This window comes from Python bivittatus, unplaced genomic scaffold (genome assembly GCF_059951505.1).
Source record: "Python bivittatus isolate LINGU-HERP-01145 unplaced genomic scaffold, Pbiv_v1 ctg000330_np1212, whole genome shotgun sequence".
Lineage (NCBI taxonomy): Eukaryota > Metazoa > Chordata > Lepidosauria > Squamata > Pythonidae > Python > Python bivittatus.
In genome coordinates this window covers 47,490,365-47,510,399 of record NW_028277058.1, presented here as the reverse complement: position 1 = coordinate 47,510,399, position 20,035 = coordinate 47,490,365, and the positions used below count along the sequence as shown (strand labels likewise).

The 20,035-nt window shown below is 38.0% G+C and overlaps 1 protein-coding gene across 2 annotated transcripts in view; it reads left to right on the top strand.

The window, feature by feature from the left end:
• Positions 1 to 20,035, top strand: part of FGD4 (FYVE, RhoGEF and PH domain containing 4) — a 112,233-nt gene that overhangs the window by 21,456 nt on the left and 70,742 nt on the right. The window contains exon 1 of one of the 2 annotated variants that reach the window (XM_088141180.1): positions 14,421 to 14,634. The exons of the other annotated variant lie outside the window; for it this stretch is intronic. The gene's annotated coding sequence lies outside the window, so the exon portion shown is untranslated. Of the gene's footprint in view, positions 1 to 14,420; positions 14,635 to 20,035 lie in introns of those variants that run through there. 2 annotated transcript variants of the gene reach the window in all.

Here is a 20,035-nt window from a genome sequence, read left to right as displayed (position 1 = left end):
ATTATTCTATCTACAAGACCAAATCATTTCAATATGCGTTTTTGTACTGCTCCCACATTTTTGTATTCAAGCCACATTCATTCAGCACCCATTCATGCCTGAGCCTATCTTTTCTTGATTGACCACAATTATATCTGAAGTTCCCCAGGCCCACTGCATTCAACTTCTATATTTTTCCTGACATACTCAATTCTTATTTCCATAAAAGAACGTAGGTAGAAGCCTGCTCGTACCCACAGCCATTTTTGCTGCTTTTGACATTCATTCCTCAGAACAGACCACATATTACTCACTACTTTTCTACCAACACTTGCACATCTTAAAATGTCTTCATCCATTTCTGCATCTTTAGTAAGCATTTGATCTCAGTATATAAATCCATCTGTTTGCTGCAGTTTTTAAAAAACTATCTATGCATAACTTGGAATTGTTCACTCCACTTTCCTTTCAAACACATGTACTTTGGTCTTTGATAGAATGGTTTTCAGATCCATATTTCTTGGTTGCATCATACAATTTATCTAACATTTGCTGTAGATTATATCAGGTTATTAGCCAATAATGTAATCTCATCTGTATTGAAATACAGATGTACATTTATGCCCTCAAGGAAAATGCCACCAGTCACCCAACCATTCCTTATATGACTATCCATAAATACATTAAATGCCAGGGAGACATCATATATCTTTGTCTTACTGCCTCATTGATGCTGAATCAGTGGCTAAGCACTCCATTCTCATGTACTATATGCCTTATTTCTATCATATATTGCTCTTAATTTAACAACCATTAACTGCATATTCCTGTAAAATATTCCATAATTCACTTTATCATTTGCTTTTTCTAAATCAGCATACCTTTTTCAGTCACCTGCGGAAGAACAAAATCTGGTCTGTACACCTTGTACCTGGCATAAATCCATTGCACTTTTAATGTCTTGCAGTTGTTGTCTCTTCTATCCTTTTGGTCAGAATTCTGCCAGATATCTTTCCAGGCACATTTCTGCCGTTTTTGCATTCACTCCTATCTTTCTGTTATGTAGGGGGATGATCATGCTTTCCCCCCACTTATCAGGCACAAATGCTATCTTTTCGTAGCATCCTTAACTAGTCACACAGTTACTGCATGAGCAAATGGCACTGATATTTTAATATTTCTCCAGTTATATCTACAGCCTTACAAATTTTCAATGGTCTCACAGTATTTATGTTTATTTTCATCTTTTTTTCTTAGTCACTAATTTATAGCCCTTGTTTCAGTTCCACTTTTCAATATTTCACTATTGGTTGTTTAGTCGTTAAGTCGTGTCCGACTCTTCGTGACCCCATGAACCATATTGTGCCAGGCCTTCCTATCCTTCACTGCCTCCCTGAGTTTGCTCAGTTTCATGCTCATTGCTTCAGTGATGCTATCCAACCATCTCATCCTCTGCCGTCCTCTTCCCCTTTTGCCTTCAATCTTTCCCAGCATCAGGGTCTTTTCCAAAGACTCCTCTCTTCGCATTAGGTGACCAAAGTATCTGAGCTTGAGCTTCATTATCAATCCTTCCAATGAGCAATCAGGGTTGATTTCCTTTAAGATTGACTGGTTTGACCTCCTAGCAGTCCAGGGGACTCTTAAGAGTCTTCTCCACACCACAGTTCAAAGGCATCAATTCTTTGGTGCTCAGCCTTCTTTATGGTCCAGCTCTCACAGCCATACATTACTACTGGAAAAACCATAGCTTTGACTATGCGGATCTTTGTTGGCAAGGTGACGTCCCTGCTTTTTGATATACTATCTAGGTTTGCCATAGCTTTCCTCCCAAGGAGCAAGCGTCTTTTAATTTCATGGCTGCAGTCTCCATCTGCGGTGATCTTGGAGCCCAAATAAATGAAGTCTGTTACTGCTTCCATTTCTACCCCTTCTATTGTTGCCCTACAAATCTGTAAGGTTTGCTTTCAGCATTGCTTCACTTCAAGCCTCATCCCAGATCATTTCTTCATTTTATTTATTTATTTATTTCTTCAGTTTTTTTTTATTTATTTATTTATTTATTTAGTATGCTGCCCATCTCCCCCAGAGGGTGGCTGTGGGCGGCTCACAGAGTAAAACCCAAAAACAATTTAAAAAATAAATGTTTAATTCCATTCACTCTGCTGGAGGCTTTTTGTTTTATTCTTATGACTTGCTTCCAGAGCAGATCTTTATATTCGTCAAAATCATTTTCTTCTTTTCTCTGTCTCTTTTAATCTTAACTATTCCTTGCTCTCTCTGGCTTCATTTTAACTCTTTTTTCTTTGTACATATTTCACAATATCTTTCTTTCATTTTATGCAGCATCATTATCTTGTATGAGTTTATCCTCAGTTACAACCTCTCTTCCTTCATCATTTCACCAAGCGTCCTTTTGTATATTTCCCATTCATGTAACTTTTCATACTTCTGTGACAGGCTGTAGCATTTTTCTCATTCTGCCCCAGGCAGATTCCACATCCTTCTTCCTTAAGTCCACTTTACATTCGTTTTTGGGGGAGAAGATCTAATCATGTTTCCTCATGTAGCTATAAATCAAAAGGCGTCTGGTAGCACCATTTCAGAATGCAGATTTTATGAAAAAGGCATAAGCTTTTGTGAGGGAGGGGAAAGATGGGCAAGACAGGATGGTTATGCAGATCTAGGTTACATGTGACACAGTTCATAAGTATTTTATCAATTAATTATAATGTGTTAAAAACCCATTGTGTTTTTTGAGACCTTCTGAGATAGCCTGAAGCCATTTGATGTATGTGAGTTCAGCAATCTCTTAATTGTGCTGTTAAACTATCTTTCTTTCTTTCTTTCTTTCTTTCTTTCTTTCTTTCTTTCTTTCTTTCTTTCTTTCTTTCTTTCTTTCTTTCTTTCTTTCTTTCTTTCTTTCTTTCTTTCTTTCTTTCTTTCTTTCTTTCTTAATAGATACTTTGAGATCTGTAATGGAGTGTCCTGGGATGTTGAAATGCTCTCATATTCCTTGGTCCTTGATCTGAGTCCTGATGTCACACTTGTGTCCATTAATTCTTTTAAGCAGTTTGGCCTCTTTGTCCTATGTAGAATTCAGAGTAGCATTGTTGGCAGATGGCATATATCTTTTTTTTTTTTCCATGTAGGACTTATACATTCATGTAGAGCTTGCATTTTTTTCATGTAGTAGTAGTATTTTTTTTTTTCTGCAGTTGAGGCAGAATAATTTTCCCCCCCAGTTCTCATCCATTCAGAAACTTAAATAATTTTTCCCAAACCTCATCTCTGGTTTTTCTGTTACCACAATTCCTTGGAACGTACATGCAGCTGTCACCAACCTATAGATTCTCATGTACATACACATTCACATGTGTCCCTAGATATCATTAATCCATACTTTATAATATGTACATACTTAGCCTTTTCATTCTTAATTAACTAATGAAACCTACACCTTCACTTTCTGACAGGGACTTATCAACTCCGTCTTTATTTAGAACTGTTATATACTCCTTTTTCTTAGTCACACAGAAACACAATATATCTATTTTTCCTTCTCTCATTTTGTTCACCAATTCCTGCCTTTGCCATTTAATAGTCTTACATTCCAAGTCTCAATTTTTCATATGCCATGGTTATCACCAAATTGGCTTATAGATATTGACCTCCACTGCCCATCACAGCTTTGGTCAGTCAAGCTTTTCTGAGAACAACAGAGAGAGAACTATAGACTTGGTTAGCAGCCTTACTCACTCCCGTGCCACATACATCATTCCTTAGTAATATTACGGATAGCATTTGTTAATTTGGGCACATTTGGGCCAGTATGCCGTAAACACGACCAAAGTTCAGTTTTTTCCTAAAGTGTGTTCATATTATTTTATGCAAGGTGGGATCTGTTATCTATAGAATATCTTGTAAGCCAACACAGCCTACATCACACCAGCTAGCTGATATGAGAACTGTACTGGCTCCATAAAAGGATCAACCTAAATGGTGAAATTGAATGCTGTGTTCAAAGAAATACAGGCGCAATCTAGACAGAATTTAAATTCATGGGGCCCTTGATTTCCAGCAAAAAGTGAAACCTATGCTTAAACCGGTTACTCTGAAATCGGACTTAGAAATGTTTGTCTGAATCGTGCCTGATAATCACCATAACATTTGTTCTTTCTGAGTAAATATCGAACATTCTCCTTTTTTAAAACAGCTGTTACATTTTAAAGTCTTGCATATTTCCTGACACACATCACACATGGTAACAATGATGAAAGTCAGCACTTCCTTTTTTGAAATTGCAGCAAGCATTCTCATGCAAAGAAGAAAACTATATTGAACTATTTGAAGAAAAAGATTTACAGCTTAGAAATGCAGGGGATACCTTTCTAGATGTATATCAAGTTGAAGTATGTTCAGGTATATTTGTAAGTAAATTTAGTTTGTTACTGATCTGGATAACTCTGTGATTGTTATTGTTTTATTTGAATGAGTGTTCCTTTGATTGTTATTTTGAAACTGGACTGTTAAGGGTCATGGTAGTATTGTGCAAGGGAATATCCTCAAAATGCACAAAACATCCTGGGAGCAATGCACAGTTTTCTAAATGCATTTATTTGCATTTCTGGAGAAATTGTTTCATGCGGATTTATACTTAAAAGTTTTTACAGACTGTACATTTTCCTATTCTTATTTTGCCATGTAACTGTTGTGTAGAAAAACCTAGAAAGACAGAATTAAGAGTTCTAAGGTTCACACCTGGAACATTACTGTTTTGGAAAGTTTTTGTTGTTATTTCAGTGGTTGGTAACTATAATTACTTTTTGAATAGGCAGAACTAGGAAAAGAAAATGACTGTGACAAAAACTGAGGTTCTGGGGGAAAATTGGTGATGTGAGTCACATTCCTTGCTGGGGGGGGGTTGGTGTGAGAAGTCTTTGATGCAGAATTCATATATTCAGTACCTATTAATGATCGAAAAGGTATGATGAATTAAATATGTGTTTTGCTTAGGTATAATTGGATTGAGCCTTGGGAAAAAGATCTGAATTATTTTTATTCATTGTATTGCTTGATAAATTATCTTTTGGGACATTAGAGCCATTCAGATGGTATGCTAGATTTCATAAAAGTACAGTAGTAATAATGAAGTTGATAATTGGATCATAATTGGATCATAATCCAATTCACATAACACTTTTCTGAAAATGGAGCAATAGCAATTGATATGAAAGCAGTTAATAAATGTAGCCGTTAATAAAGCCCAAAATGCTGTTTTTCCTTCAAAATTTCAAGAGGTGAACTCCTCCAGATTTGCTGGAGTCTCCACCTACATATTTAAACTAACATACTTAACAAAGATTGTAGGCTTATTGCAACCTTTCATGAATGATTGTGAAATGTCCAGATCATATTTAGCAACAATTGTTCCTATTGTAAGAATCTGTGTACCAGAAACTTCTACTAATTGCTCATAAGAAATCATGCTTAATTGTAACATGATAGCTGACCACCACGAGAAAAGCTTGGGCTGAAAAGAGAGCACCTGCCAGCATTCTTAATATCCCTTGTTGAAGAACATTTGAGTTCTAAATGATGCTCTAATTCTATTATAACAATATTTTTCACTGTTGGGTGTTTCCAGATGGATAGATTCTAATGTTATTAGTTAAAAGCCATTGTGTGGTTAATTGAAAATGACAAAAGTGTTGGGAAAAAGGAAAGTATATTCATCTAGATCAGTGTTTCTCAACCTTGGCAACTTTAAGGCGTGTGGACTTCAACTCCCAGAATTCCCCCAGTGCTGACTAGGGAATTCTGGGAGTTCAAGTCCGCACAGCTTAAAGTTGCCAAGGTTGAGAAACAGTGATCAAAATCCCTCCAGAAAAATCTTTGAAGGAAGCAGGATTATTGCCCAATAAAAGCCTTGTCTGGAAGCAGACTTAGTCCTGGTGAACTTTTCAGTGGACATTTTATTTATTTATTTGGTTTCTAAGGTAGCATGCAAAGAAGGTTAGAAATGCATCTTTATATCAAAGAACAAACCAAAAAGAAAACAGCTGCAAGCAGCGAAGACAAAGACTTCATATCATACTCCAGGGGGTTCACAAATCATCCTGGCCCAATGCCTGCTGGAAAATCCAGGTTTTTAAGACCTTCCTGAATGATAGCAGGGTCGGAATCATGCAGATCTTGGGAGAACACTACTCCTGAGGATGTTCACAGTAATAGAGAAGGCACACCTCTTAGGTTCCATAAGATGACATTGTTTAGTTGATGGGAACCAGAACATGCTGATCTTGTCTGATCCTATATATGCAGACTCAGTAAGAACATTAAAGAATAACCCTTTTGGATCAGGTAGATGGCTTATCTAGTCAAGCAGTCTGTATTATCTAGTGACCAAACAGCTGCATTCAGAAACTTCCCAACAATGAAAAGAGAGCAATGGTCCATCTCCATTGTTACTGTGTAGTAACTGGCATGCTGCCTGTGATTCCAGAGAGAGAAAACTGTAAGCAGGTAGGAGCTGTTAAGCTTGATTCTACATGTATTTGTCCAGTGCCCTTTGAAACAATCTAAATTGTTGGCTATCCTCACATCTAATGGCAACAAATTCCATACTTTAATGATGCATCCAAACTGTTAGTGTCCCTGTGTTTTTTTTTAATGTATCCCCTGGCTTTTCTTTTAAACAACCCTTAGAGACAGTCCCATATATGCCCTATATAGCCAGGCTTGCTGGTAGCCTTGAGTGTGTAGGCCTCCAAGACAATAGATTAGATAAGAAGAAAGGGTTGCTGGGAGACATACTTCTGTCAGAAGTGTGGCTTTGTGCAGTCTGAGTGGATTGAACATACACAGACACATAATGCTTTAGGCATGTATTAGTGTTCCTTTCAAAATACTCTCTTTCACAGTGAATTGGGCAGCTCACTCCTACAGATCAGTCACAACGGCGTAAATGTTCCAGCATTGCAGCTACATCCATTTTTTGGCAAACAAAGCCTCATTGGTGAGGAATAAAGCCTTATAATTCTCTTTGTGAACATTTGTTTACACTGGGTTCAAAATGTCCAGAAAACACACTGTATAAGTGTGTTGCTAATGAAATACATTTTTACCCCAGTATCGGGGGTGGCAGTCAGGTCTAAATATGAGGGCACTTGAAATGACTTGAGTCACTCAATACATTTAGGCTAGCACTTCTGTTTCACTTCCTGATTTAGAAACGAGTTCATTATACTGGAAATTGCTATTTTGCTTTTGTTTTTTTCCCTTGATTCTGCAGGATTGTCTCTAGGAGAAATGTCTACCTAGAGTTGGTAACAGTAGTGTACAACAGTGTGCTGAATATTAATTGGTTAATATTTAACATGCAGATGTTTTGTGCACCCCCCATCACCATAGTGGTGTTCTGGTGGGTGGCTTTGATACACTTTCAGTTTTACAGTAATGGCCTGCTGAATTCTTTTTCCCTTCTCATTTCTTTTGTACTGTGTGGGAACAACTTCCTCTTTAGATAGAGTTGACCTCAATTGGGGCAGGGAGAAAGGCGTTTAAACTATCTGGCTTTTACTATTAAACTCCAAAGAGGAGTTTGTTTTTAATTGTTGACAAGATGGTGCAAATCCAAGAAAAGGAGCTGTAAAACCAAGAAAAGGCAATTGTCTTACAGATTGGCACAGATTCTATATGCCAGGGGCATTTAACCTTGCGGTTTATTCTTTTTCTCCCTCCACAGACTCCCAAATAATTCATTGTGTAGGCAAAATACCTAAAACACACGGTTATGGTCACCAATGGGTTTGATGCTGCAATTTTGTTGTTGACTGAACTGAAGAGTTTTATCTCCCAGAAGAGTTTCATGCAACTAGATATGGCTTAAATGGGTTTTTAAATGGAACTTTGTGTCCACTTATCTTGCATGTCGAAATTGGCATTTGAGAGCTTACTTCTTAAGAGTATTGGAAGAAAAAGAGATTGTAACCTGAAAGATTAATTAGGTTCTTCACAGTGGATAACAATTGCTTCCTTTAAAATCTAGTTGCAAAAGGGAGAGTAGAAGAGATGCAACATGAGTTGCTTACAAAATTTCATATGGTCTAAAATCCCATTTATTAAGGGTAATTGGTAGACATGTTGCAAGTTCCTGTGAGAAATCAGGTCTGGAACAGGATGTGCCTTGTTTTATTTATTTATTTGTCAGCTTGTATGCGGTCTCAAGGTGATTTACACTATGAGATGAAAAACATCAGATAAATAATAGCTGAAACAGCCGGACAAGGCCAAGAGAGTACATGGCACACAACTCAAACATATATTCCACAAAAAAATGCCATTGGGGAAAAGACCCCCTTCATCCTAGCCCAAGACTTGACCAAAAAGTCAGGTTTTTATGGCTTTGTGGAAGCCCAACAGGGTCAGGGCCGTATGAGTCTCAGGGGGCATACTGTTCCACAGAGCAGGGGCAGATACTGAAAAGATGCATCTCCTAAGTTTCACAAGGGGACAGTGTTTTATAGTTGGGATCTGGAGCATGCCAGCTTTTTTAGATCTTATTGGTTGAGCAAAAACAATAGAGAAATAGGTTCTCATAAATAACCAGGATGCAAGTCATGAAAGGCCTATAGGTGACAACCAATGTCTTGAAGCCCATCAGTAAGCAATTTAGCTGGAGCAATGGTGTTATGTGGGTAAAGTGAGAAGCACCCATAACTACTACTATGGCTGTAGATTCTGAGTAATCTTCAAGGTTAGTTCCATATAGAGCACATTAGTCTAAAGAGGAGATATCCAGGGGATGGATGACTGTGAGAAAGATCTCCCAATCCAGGAAAACATGGTACACAAGATAGATTTGTGCAAAAGCCCTCTGGCCGCTGCTGCCATCTGCTGATTGAGCAGGGGCTGAGTGTCCAGGAAGACCCACAAATTAAGTACTAGTTCTACTTGCAGCAGTGCCACCTGTCAAGGATTAAAGATTGTAAACCATGATTGGTCATCTCACCTGTGTGGGTTGAGCCCTCAGTAATGTGGGACAGATCCATGGCTGTCATGGTGGCCATGAACTCCCAGTTACTTCCAACCCCTCACCAAGAGATGGATTGAAATCCCCCAGAGCCATCACTCTAGGAGACTTGATTGCCACTCTGGCAGTGGCATCAAGCAGCTCAGGCAGGGAAGCTGTTGTGCAGCATATGCACACATGCACACACACACACACAATACTAGACCCTATCATTCCATAAATATTTAAGGCTTGCTAAAATGTAAAGCAATGGATGTAGACTCTCTTCAATGTCATAATAGCTTGACTGCTTATATATTAAGATAAGGATGTGAGTTTATGTGAAATCCATAAATCAGTTCATCTGGAGAATTGAACAACCCCAGAGTGCAAAGGAGAGCATTACAAAGGGAGCTACTATTTATCTCTACAATACATAAATAATAAAGGTATCAAAATGCAGTATTGAGAAGCTTGGCAGCAGCTTTTACAAATGATAATTCTATGTGTAGAGGACACAGATTGTTGTCACATGTAGAAGAAGACCAAGTCTCTAAACTCAGTAATGCATGACCTCTAAGTAAACATCTTGGGCTGTCTGTATAATCCACAGTTGGTTGGTTGAGCTGCTGAACACTGGGCATGACAGAGAATCCTTAATAGAAGCACCAAAGAATGCTGCTTAGAAAGTATAGAGTGGAATGTTATTTACTATCTACAGAGAGACAGATTGAATTGTCAGGGTTTATGCCCACATCAGATATATTGCCTGCAACTTTGTTGGAGGGAAGAGGTTTCTTGTTCTTCAGAGGGATGTCACTGATGGGTCAGATGATGGCTTTGATCTTGGCTTGCCAGCTGTTTCCTGTCATCTGCTCATGCATGTCCAGCCAGGCTTTGGAGCTTGTCTGGGACCTGCAGGACTGAAGCAACAAAATTATAGTTCATCAAATCTCCATGTTGTTAGTTGCCATAAAACAAGCAGCACAGTTCACAGTTTATTTATCTGAGGCCATGAGCATGTATATGAAGAATAGTGCTGTACATATGAAACTCTTCTATTTTTAGAGTGACATTTCTAATTAAAGCTGAGGACAAGTGCATGTAGCCGGAACTGCCAAAACTTGCTTGACTATAATCTATGGATATCAGGTTTATTCTGGAGTTCAAACTGCAAATACAATCCTAGTAGGAAACCATTAATACTTCTTACTTAAAGATTCGTTTAATTAATTAATGTCCACAACTGTTGTAAACAAAAATATTATTTAAGGTAAGTATGTGTGGGTGTCAGGAAAATGAAAGCAGATCACTTTTTTAAGTATGTAGCAACAAACATAACCTCTCAAAAGGGAACTGAGTATTATTTTAAAGTACTACTGTCTAACTGTGGGAACAAGCTGGTTTTCTAAATGAACCTTCACATTTATTGGACACTGTTCTGAGCTTTTCATATAGGTTTTGCAGTGCTGAACTATCCTGTAGAGATCACTAGTGAATATTATGTATTTGAGGGCTAAGAAGAATTTGTAGAATTGGATTTCGGAATGTGAAAGGAATAGCATTTCCAGACTATAAAGACATGGCATAAATAGTCAGGAAAAAAATGGGGATGTAAGTATATGTAAATATGTATATATGCATTTATGTATCAACTTGTATACTGCCTCAATTGGGAAGTAACTAGTCAGCCTACAGAATACGATTAAAACATCAAGTAAAAAATAATCAATAAAAGTACAAAAGACAAAATCAACAATATAACTGATGAACAAATCTATATGTTAATTGTTCTGACAAGCTGAAAAATGGTGTGTAACTGATAGAAGGGATGTAGGGCAGATTCTTCAGGTCACTTTTAGTCTGACCATCATTTTCTTCTAATCTTTTGGTGGCTTTAAGTATCTTTTAACGGTCTAGTCCAACCAATTGCTTTTGCAGGAAAAACTGCCAGAGACCTGCTGCCTGCATTGTATAAGAATATAACAGAGCCCTGATGTTCTGTCTCACAGCCAGATGCATCCTGGAAGCTCACAAATGGGGGTGAAAGCAAAAGCTCTCTTCCATTGTTGCTTTCTTGCAGCTGGTATTTAAAGTATACTGCCTGTGATCAGAGGTAGAATGCAACCATCAAGAATAGTAGCCATGAAAACATCCTGTCATGAAATTGCCTGGTCATCTTCAAAGGCTGTTGAAATGTGTGGCTGTCAGTATATTGGATGGCAATGTATTCTGTTGTTGAAGAATGCATGGTATAAAGAAGTATTCCCATTTATGGTTCAGAGAAGGACCCCAAGCTCAATTACTGTCAGAGGGAGAAAAACCTCTCTGCTCCCAAATTTTCTCTGCTATGTGTAGGGAAAGTTGGGAACTAGAGAACCATCATATTTATAGGAGGCAAAGAGCATAGGTTGGCTGAATCAAAGTCCTGGGGTTGAGAGCACAGTGAGCTAACTAATGGTTTGGTTTCCTTGATTTATAACAGCAGATAGTTTATCTCTGGTTCAGCTGATTTCACTTACTTGGAAAGTGCTTGCTTCAAATAGTTTTTAACACTCTTTTCCCCTAAACAAGCAAAGACTAACTCTGCTAGGGAGGATAGTTGCTTTAAGGACAAAAATCAGGTATAGGTAGTCCCCAGTTTAAGAATGAGTTCCGTTCCCAAGGTCTGTCCTTAAGTCAAATTTGTATGTGAGCTGGAATAGTATTATTGTATAATACTCTATAAGTAGTATTGTGTAAACTTGAACCATTCTATATTTAACTTGAATCGTATATTTAACTTGAATTTTGCTACAGTGGGCTCCATTCTTAACTTTGGTTGTCCGTAAACTGGGCGTTCTTAACCCGTGGACTACCTGTACATCAAACAAGACTATGAGCTTCACCAAAGGCAGGACTTGTCCAAGCTGCTTTGGAACTTAGCCCATCAAAGCCTTCCTACTGTAGCCCGATGACTGGATAGCTACACCAATGGTGACTGAGTCCTGGCATGGGGGTTCCCACAGCTACCAAAGGATCTGTATGTTCTTGGACTTCTCATAAGTCTCCCTGTCCTTCTCTTTTGAGAACTGAAGGGATCTTGTTTTATTGACTTGCGATAGTTTGTAATTATTTCTAGATTCAACCCCTTACTGTAACTTTCAAGGCTTTTGCCTCTCAGATCCTTGCTTTGCAAAACAGCATCTGGCATATCATTCAAACCTGACTCTTGAGTCAAGGCAGAACACTGTAACCACACTTTGTTTCTTCTCTGTTTTTTTCAGAGGTGAAGAAGAGAGTTTCTATGCTAGAGGGTTCACAAAAATGGGACTGGTTCAACTGTACTGTGTTTGTTCTCTGTGGTTGCATGGGAATAGCCATAGAGTAAAGATTGCTTGAAGAAGATGAGAAGAGGTAGTGGGAAATGGCTAGTCAAAATTTCCTTAAAGTCTGCAAAAGGGTCTTAGGCCTGTTCTCGACTGACTCTTAGTTAACAAAATGAACAATTATTGTTATGATTGTATGTATGACACAGAAAATGCAAGAGGCTATGTTTATGCACTTTTCCTAAATATGCATAAGTGCTCAAATTGCTTTTTTGCTAAATAGCTTTTAGTTATTTATGCAGAAATGCCATATAGTTTTTCCTTTATGAGAGATAGTTAGGTGGTATTCATTGCTTTAAGAATACCACTGACCAATGTATAGACGAGCGTTTCTCAACCTTGGCAACTTTAAGATGTGTGGACTTCAATTCCCAGAATTCCCCACCCAGCCATGCTTGCTGGAGAATTCTGGGAGTTGAAGTCCACACATCTTAAAGTTGCTAAGGTTGAGAAACGCTGGTATAGACTTTTCAAGATGGTCCCCCTGCTCCAAGTCACAAAACTGAAACATAGAAATCCTGCAGAAGCTGTAAAGGCACTTCTGTATCATGACTGTTCCAATCATAAATCCCTCCAAAGCACTTCAAACCCAACTGGCAATCATCTGCACTTTTGTCAGCGTTAAAACTCTGAGATATCAGAATCACTAAGAGCCAATCAGTTTTCCTCTAGCCGAGCAAATGCAAAAATGATAGTCAAGGAGTGCCTGCTTCTTTAATGGAAAAAGAGTATAGAAGAAATGGCTAGCAAGCCCCCAGTCCTTCCATGTTGCCATGATGGGAAGCTGTGCAACTGAAGATCATTTGTATATACAAACTTTCTTGACGCTATTCCTGGACTGCATTTAATAAAAGTCTCAGAAGATGAAATAATAATCATGTATCTGTGGCAGAAGGGAAGCAGAGAGATAGTGGGGAACCATAAATTCCTGCCAGAAAGAAAACATGAAGTTTTGCAGAGCTGCAGTGTTGCAAAGAAAATGCCAACTCTGCTTTGGTTTTAACTGAACTGCAGTGGAGCCAGAAAAGACCTCCAATTATGATGAAAATCATGGGGGTATCTTAACACAGCAAATGTAATTGTGTAGAATAAATCCTTCAATTATAGAACTGCATCCTTCTTCAAGAATAACAGTTCAAAACAGAGTAAGAAATGCCTGCAGAGAGTCCAGTAAGATGGTCTTCCCCAAGCTGGTAATCAGTAGGTATATTTTCAACTTCTGTGCTGGGGAATATAGGAATACCATTTGAAATAAACCTTTGGAGAGTAGCAAGGTGAGAAAGGCTGTATTACGGAATGAAGATCACCATATAATGCAAGCTGTCTTTTTAATTAATTAATTAATTAATTAATTTTGCCTATTACCCTGGAAACTAACTGCTTTGTGTATTGGGCACTGATTCCCTTCAAAGGAAGTTTTGGTTTTATGTCTTTCCTTTTCTAGTACAGAAATGCACGCCCACAATCTTATCATAAACACAATTCTTCTTTCATTTTTCTGGAGGGATTGGTCAAAACGTTTTTTATTTGCTTATGGCCATACAGATCATATGTATTTCGATGAAATTAAGTAAGTGGAAAGCCAATAAGAAATCCGCTTCCAGTGCCATCTGGAGATCTCAAACTCAGTAATCAATCCTGGAGCAAGATTAGAAATCCATATAAAAATGTGGAAGCACACTTTTTGATTTGATTTGGTTTGCTTAGTTTTAATTTGGGTTGTTGTTGCCCTGTGGGATGTGCTTGCCCTTGGTTAACCACTTCAACCTTTTGCGGTCGGGTAGGCAAGAAATGCAAAATAAATGAAGTGATTTTTACGTTGGAGGACACAGCCTTCCATGGGCTGTACATGTAACGTGGTTGAGCCTCGTTTGATTTGTATTGCAGTGTTGTTTAACATGCCAAATCACCTGCTCGCCTTGCTGAACGCCTGCTGAACGCTCTCCGTCCCGTCGTTCAAGATTTGCACAGCCGAAGCACAAAGAGGGATTGTTACCAAATAAGCAGTAGTCGCACACTTCTACCAATAGCCTTTGGAGGGTTGGTTACCATGGAATCCACCATCTGTTCACTCCCCACTGGAATGTGATTATCCTTGGTGTGTTGGGAACTGGGAAAAGCAGGGGAGTGTGTGCTGCCTGCAATTATCTGCAATGGAGTGTGTTAATGGGAGGCTTAGGCTAGCTTGCTGGAGAAACGTGTAAATGTGTTTATTATTATTATTTTTAAAAGCAAAAGCGATTTGCCACCAAGAGGAGTGAATTTAGCTCGTGAAAGGTAAGTGCTAAATGCAAGACATTTCTGTTATCGGGGGCAGCGTGGCTTATGATATTGATGTTTTATCAATGAGCTCTTATTGTCAGCCATTCTTTCTATAGATGTTGATCGGCCAGAGGGTGTGTGTGTTTCTGTATAACAGAGCAAGAGAGAGCAAGGCTCTTTTGTCTTCTTTCCAGCGGCTTAATTTTGTATTGTTTTAAAGCGACAGCCTCAGCAAACCCTATCTGAAGTTGCTGTTAAATGTCTTTTTTGCCTAATATACCTTTCTGCAATGATATATAGATAGTCCCCAGTTTAAGAACGAGTTCCATTCCCAAGGTCTGTCCTTAAGTCAATTTTGTATGTAAGCCAAAACAGTATAATTGTAAAATGCTGTTTAAGTATTGTGCAGTGAACTCAAACCATTGTGCATTTAACTCAAATCATTGTGTATTTAACTCGAATTTTGCTACAATAAGCTCTGTTCTTAACTATGGGTCATCTGTAACCTGGGCGTTCTTAACCTGGGGACTACCTGTAATCTAAGGAATATATGACAGATTTCATTGTTGGATTGCATAGAATAATAATGACAAAATGCATATTTTAAAGCTGTATTTCTTTTAAAGGAGCTGGTTGTTTGTGTGGTGTGATGAAGACAATTGATATTTGGTTTTGTTAAAATAATTTGTGCATAAAATGTGGATGTTGCTGGAAACAGTGATGACTGGGGATGAGACTCATTTCTCTTGAATCACAGACTCCCCACCATTAGGGATTATTGTGCATTGACTTTTGGACAAGTTTTCAGAAGATGTATGCATGTTGAAAAGAAAGCAACATGGTTTTCTTGGCATTTTTTTGGGGGGGTAAAAGCTACAGCAGCATAAGCAATGTCTTTAATTTTTTTAATGCTGCTAATTTTTAAAAGATTTCTTTTATAAATGCTATTGTAGATGAAGATAGAACTTCTGTGTGGGTAGGATACATCCATATTTATGATCAAATGAGGTTAAGTTCAGATCATACATAGTTAGATTGATCAAGTGGGCTTTTGTTACTTAAAACCATTATTGAGTAAACACGTTTATTTAAGACCAGCATTACAAGATTTATACAAGATGTTTTTTCTTGGCATTTTCTGCCCTTCCCCTTTTCATCTCATGTGCTCCATTCCTTTTGCTAAGGCTATCATTTTCATTTTACATGGAAGGATGGAATAGCTTGGGTGTCTTTTAATTAAACTGTTAATTTCACCAATCCAATTGCCTGTATCTTTCCCATGTTAGTAGCTCAGAATTGGGAAAATGGCTCGTGAATTTCTTAGACTATAAAGATACAAATCAGACCAAAAATTAAATACGTTAACATTTTAAAAGAAGAGTAGAAGCAAAATAGTCAATAAAGCAAAGTAAAGTAGAAGCAAAATAGGCAGTAAAGACAAGAGTGATGGGATCTGAAACTTGCTTATGTTAGCGATTGCCCCCTCATTTTGGTCTCCGTGATTGGTAAAAGGTGACCTTTCTTTCGGCGCTCTCTATAGAGCAAGTATGAATGAAATAGTTTTCTCAATGTCTGTTCCTCAGCTTTTAACTCTCTTCCCAGAGGGCTCCATCAGAACTGTAGCATCTTCTAGGAGGAATGCAAGACTGCTTGTGTTACAAAGTGGTTATAAGTGAGCAGTAGACCATGTTTAATTGTCATGTGGGACAAAGTGAGCGTTTCGGGGTGTTCTGATTTTTTTCTAACTGTATTACTATAGATATCTACTATATCTGAGTAGATACTAGATCTTTAACTTTTATGCAGATTGGTTTATTTTCATTTCTCTCTTAATTTGATCATACTGTACTCTTAAAAGCACGACTTGTCCTTGCCATCCTTCCATTTCTTAGAATGTGTTTGTTTAGTTGCCTTGTTCTTTGCTGTCCAATGGTGTCCTGTTGTCCCAAAAGCCACCCCTTTCTCCCTTGCTGTCCCATATACCTGCAGCTGCTCTTAGAACACAATTTTATTTTGCTTACATCTTTATTCCAGCCTCACCTTTCTCTGTTTCTCTTGCATGTTTGTTTGTAAGCTCTTATGGGCAGGAACACTCTAAAGTACCATGCTCAGTGATGGTGCAGTACTGTTGTTGCATTTATCAATAGCAACATGTGCCTTAAATTCTATGTTTGCCTAGATCAAGGTCCATACCTTACTATGCTGGTAGACCTCTTTGGAATTACTTCTGTTTTTTAATTAGATTTGTACTTTGCTGCATCAAAAAGGCTCTTGGGTGGGTTTGTATGTATCTGTGGAAGTACAAGAAAACATTCATGGTAAAAGTAAATAAAAATAATAAAAAGCAACATCATCAGCCAGTTTGATGGTGCCACCTCATCCCCAAAGACATCCCAAAATAATTAGATTTTAATAACTAGTGGAACTAAAATAACTATGAGGGGGGCAGATTAAATTGCTTGGGGAAGGCTGCATTTACAGAGTTTAGGTGCATTTACAGAAAAGGCATGCCTCCAAGCCTCCACTCCCTTACCTCACAAAAGTGTGGGGGAGGAGCACAAAAAGTTTTTTCTGGGATGTCCACATCAGGCAGGTTGAAGATGTTCCTGTAAATATTCACTGTCAAGCCAGGTAAGGCTTTAAAGGTCAAAACAAATATATACACTTGGAAGCTAATAGGGAGCCAGGGCAGGGCCTGAAGCACAGGGATAATATGCTCATCTCAGCAGGTTTCTGCCAATAACTGAGTTGCTGCATTCTGGACTAATTGAAGCTCCCAAATGGTCTTCAAAGGGAACCCTTTGTAGAATGCATTGCAGTAGTCCAGAGTGGAGAGGAGTTACTGACTTTGGTGAGAGTGGTAACATGAGTTACTGTCTTAGGGTCCTCTCACTCAGCTAGGCTGCCGAGGGGGCACTTGCAAATTGTGAGAATGTGTTGTGCGTACTCTGTCAGAGTGGCAATTCCTACCTAGAGTTAGTGGTATTTGAACCATTTGCCAGCTCCTGGCATGTTTACTCAGAATTCAGTCTCTGTATGCTTAGTAAGGGATAAATGGCAATAAAATAAATGTAAGATTATAAATATAGATACATGCATCCAACTAAATGTCACTTCTTTGGGAACCTGGAAGGTGTGATGATGATGGAGAAAGCTGTAGAAATGAGTAGGCTTTGGTAAGAACAGGCCAGGAGCAGTCCTTCTCTGCAATCACACTTTATTATCCTTGATTAAAAGATTCTGTTACTGTTGTATTCTCCAATGTAAATAAAAAAGACACTCTGGATATTGGTCCAGCTGCAACTTTCTTTTCCACTACAGCGATGGAAGCTGCTTCTTGGATCATATTCTTCAAAACTGAGAATTGTTTCCTTGTTATTTCCACTTAGAATACAGGTATAAGTCAGAAGCTTATTTTAGGGACAGAGATCTTGTACAGGAGAGTTGTAAATAGGATTATCTGTTGAATTAAATAAAATTAGAGATGTGTACTCTGTCTCTGAGATTAGACTGTTGCATTGAGAAGGGAATGAACCATCTTCCAACATGCCATTTTCTTGATGAAACAGAACATAGTATCTAACTGCTGTTTTTCCCATGAGGCTAACTATTCTCCATAACAGTAAGAATTGCCCAACTGGATCAGATCAGAAGACCTGTTACTCAAGCATCCTTATTTAATTTATATTTTGGTAAAGAGTTAGTGACAAAGTTGCCCCTGCATTGGCCATTCTCTTAACTGCCATCCTTATATGAAAGTTCTCTGTGGTCAAAGAAGTTCAAAGTATTACTTCCAAAAAGAAATACATTAGCCTCCCAGTGTTAATATGTGTGCATATTTTTAATGAACTATTCCCATTTTTTTATAAAAATGGACAGTGTTAAGTGTTTTAGAAACTGGAGCTTGAGAAACCTGTACAGTATATAAGGTAAAATCAAAACATGCCCATACCAGGTCTACTAACCTGATATGTGGGATTGAAGCATCAACTGGCATCACTCTAATACCTTGTTCTAATATTTATTTCAATATCTCAGACTATTAGAACCTGTAGTACATTTATACTCATGCTGTTAACTTATTGCACTCTTGCTTGAACATTCACCTCTTCTTTTTACTATTGATAGTATTGTATTACTTACTCCCTTATTTCCTTACGTTCAGATGTATGATGTTTGTATGGATGTTTCCTGCTGTAGCTTGTTTGTACTGTATATGTTTTGTTATATCTGATCACTGACTGACATAAACATTATCCTATCATCAAGCAAAACATGATCATTTGTGTTAAATAAGCTGATTTTGCATGATGACTGCCCAGTTGGATCCAGGCATTTAAATTTTTCATAAAGTTCAGCCTTTGCTCTCTCTGTGTTATGTAGGTGTCTACCTCTTTGCATGAGCAGTAGATCATCTCAGAGAATCCAGTTCTTTAAATGAATGGAGATTTAAAGGCTTCATTCATGAACACCGTATTGACCATTCCTGATAGATGTGCTAAATTTATATATTATTATGTTGAATCTTGTTTTAATGGACCTGATTTTAATACTGAAGGCAATGATTGTATCTGTGCTGTTGGGGTCCCAGTCAGCTATAACTTACTTTACACCAGTGGTTAGAAATTTTGGGGGAGTGGTAAATATATTTGAAATTTTGAAAAAACGCTGTCAGAATTCTCAAAGGCGGCCTACCATGGCTTTTATTGCTGTCTTTTTTGTGGGCAGATGGGCACACATTTAACAAAGCGCTGAGAGGCAGTCACCCACCAATTTTTATTTTCTAAGAATATTGATGTGGCCTAAAGCATAGCCACACAACACAGACACTCAAGATAATGCTAAAATGTAGTGCTTTTCTTTGCAGTAAGTCAGCTTCCTTTTTTTAAAAGAAGTAATCTTTAAAAAAGCAAATGGGGGTAAAACATGGGGTATGTGTGACCACTTGGGTATCCCTGGTTTTTGTTGACCTTGCTCCCTGTCTTTATGTATTTCACAGACAACTTCAGAAATTCTGTCTGGGAATTGCTAGAGGGAAATAGGAAATTGTATAGATATTGTTCATCCATGCTACAATAGATGCCAGATGGAATATTCGATTGCTTTCTGTACAGAAGAAAACACTACCACATTGCTTTTGTTCAATAATCAGAATTGTCACATGAGGATCCACCACAGATGCTGTATTCTCATGTATGGAAGAAGTGGTTGAAAAGGAAATCTAGTATGGAGTAATTAAGTTTGACTCAATGTATAGGAGTCTAAATGAATGGTAATCAACTGACCCAATTGTTTCCCGCAAACAGGCAAGTCTTTCTGCTTTTCTCTTTGACACATTATTCTGGAATGTTGATGGGGATGACTAGAGTTTTCTTTTGTATTCAAGCTGATGGCCTGTAGATTTTATTTTATTTTT